The 2,660-nt window shown below is 42.3% G+C and overlaps 1 protein-coding gene across 1 annotated transcript in view; it reads left to right on the top strand.

Moving 5' to 3' along the window:
• The window catches only part of ccdc69 (coiled-coil domain containing 69), a 25,346-nt gene that overhangs the window by 954 nt on the left and 21,732 nt on the right, over nucleotides 1–2,660 (top strand). The window lies entirely within an intron of this gene.

Consider the following 2,660-nt stretch of genomic DNA (forward strand, 5'->3'; position numbering starts at 1 on the left):
GTTTGTGTTCCTCCCCACGAATGTTGAAGTCTGACAGCTGTTGTCTTCTCTGGTTATTGATAGAAAATGACGTGTGTGGTTCAACATGAGGTCCGCGGGCCTCCTGTTGGACTTTGATATCGTTTTATCTGAATCCTTTCTGATCCTTTATTAAGCAGCTTTTCTGAGAAACCCAGAGAGGAAAGTGCAGACCTGCAGCTGCCGTTCCTTTGCTCCTGTTTGCTTGCATCGCTCACAGAGAGCTTCGGTTTACCTGTTTCTGCTTCACCTGGAGGTTGGGGGCGGAGTCAGCTACATGTGGAGGTTCAGCTGCTGCTGGTGTTCAGAGATCTTAACCCTTAAAGCTCCTCGTTTTTTCAGTCTCACAACGAGTCAGCACATTGTTCTAGAGATGCACGGCGACCACATCGGTGTCGGTCCGATGAACACATGTAGCCGATGACTGTCTAACATCACCGCCTTCGTCTCTACGGTTAATATCGCTGCTATTTCACAGATGTTTTTACTGAAAGGGTCCTGGACATAAATATGTTTTGTTACGTAGTAAAGCAGACTATGTGGTCTGATCTGGGCTTCTTCAGAACAGTCTTCATGTTCTCACTCTTAAACTCATTGTTCGGTGTGAACAACAGTCGAACATCGACATCGGTGATATCGGTTATCGGTGACATCAGAAGTCTAAACATCGGCATCGGCCAGACATTTTAATATCGTGCATCAACACATTTTTCTCATCTTATTTCAGTTTGTTGCACAAAACTCACAGCTTAGTTCAGCAGAGAAAACTCAAGGAGCGCCTACATTAGCGTTTCTGTGTTTTCTTGTGTTTGTAATTGTGAGTGGAGCAGCTCTGCAGCGCTTCACTGGACTCTGTCTAGATAGCTTCAGTATCTGCTCTGTATTCTGGTGGTAAACTAACGGCGCTACGTAATGGACTCATGTAGCTGGACAACACAAACACAAATCAAGAAGAAAATGAGTGCAAAATGAAAAGAAAGAGCTTTAAAATGACTGAAAGAGGCACAAAATGAACCACAAAGGCCCACAAACACAGCAGAAAGTTCTCCGTCATCGTTATTATTATTATTATCAGTCAGGAGGTCGATCAGTGATCCGTCTGTGGAGTTTCACAAAGGCCTGCACAGCTCAGGATGGAATAAAAAGATAACTTACTGGGAAGCAACGACTCGAACAGGAACAAAAAGATGATCAAATTAATTAAAAAAGAACCTGATGGAGACTCGAACAGATCAAACCACAGGAAGAGACACAGAGTTACTCAAATAATAAGACACAAAATGAGCACGAAGAGAATCAGAACAATGTGACTCAAGTTCTGGATAAAGAGACCGAGATGAAAGGAAAAATGAACACGGATGCTGTAAAAAGAAGCAAAATCACTTAAATAGATGCTAAATCGTCACAAAAAGAGGCAAAAGTGCCACAAAAAGGTGCAAAAATCATCTCAAGAAGAAGCCAAGTTACCACGATGAACACACAATCACCAGATGGTACGGGTGTATGCTCAGGAATGATGTCAGTGGTTCTGATCCGTCCAGAAGGAAACGAGCAGGTCACAGGGATTCATTCTGCTGCCGACGCTCACTGCTTATGATGCTCTCTGATTTGTAATCGGACTTGTTGAAGTGAGCATCGGTCTCAACAGATCGCTCTGATCCCGGACTGAACACTTCGTTGCTTCATCGCAGACGCTGGTCCAGGATCAGTTGTGTAACACAAAAGCTGCGTAAAGCTTCGATCGGCTCAGAATAGAAGCAGATTCAGTCTGAGCTCACAGACACTTCATCGGGTTGGATTTAACCCCAAACACCTGCAGCGTCTGAGCGAAACACACACGTTTGAAGCCCTAAATTATAATATCCTGCAACACCATGAAGAAGGACCTCGGATACGTCAGTGTGACGCTGGAATGATGGAAATCAGAGAAACAATCTGCAAAAAAATCTTTATTTATTGTAGGAAAACAAAGTCAAACCTGGAATCAGCAACATGTCCACAGATGTTACCGACATACTTCAGATATTTAACACTTTCACACAAGGTGTCTTCATAGCTTTTGAGGAGTTTGTCATTTTCGACCGTTTCCAGCCGTTCTGAACACTTTTTAAAAACAGATTTTGAGTCAGTGTGAATATTTTGTTTGTCGTTTTAGTCGACGAATGTGAAGCAATCTTGGATCATTTGTGTTCAGTCGATTTGGTCAAATCTTGAGCCATTTTGAAAATGAATAACGACATTTTTACAGCATCTAAAATTTCCATATTTACCACCTGAGAACTCCGAATTTTTGTCATGGGAGTGTTAGTCGCTGCTGAGTCGGTCGCGCCTTCGTGGTTTCAGCAAAGAGCGCAGAATCTGTTCAGAGCAAAGTGTTTGTTTTTGGTGAATTTTTGGTGAGTTTGTTGAAATGTCAGGATTTTAAGCTCAGACTGTTGAAAATCTTCTGGACTCTGACAAATGGTGTCAGTTCTGGGATGTTCTGGACACATGTTGGTGGTCAGAGGATTAAAATGACCTCATTTATGTAGTTTTATCATCGCATCTGAAAAAGATGCCAGAATTAACAGACGCTACAATATAAAGGCTCCTCGCTGTAAATATACTAATATGATGGTGTGATTTTTTTCTATCGAGTATAA

The sequence above is a fragment of the Stegastes partitus genome, unplaced genomic scaffold (genome assembly GCF_000690725.1).
Source record: "Stegastes partitus isolate 25-593 unplaced genomic scaffold, Stegastes_partitus-1.0.2 Scaffold432, whole genome shotgun sequence".
NCBI classification, from domain to species: domain Eukaryota; kingdom Metazoa; phylum Chordata; class Actinopteri; family Pomacentridae; genus Stegastes; species Stegastes partitus.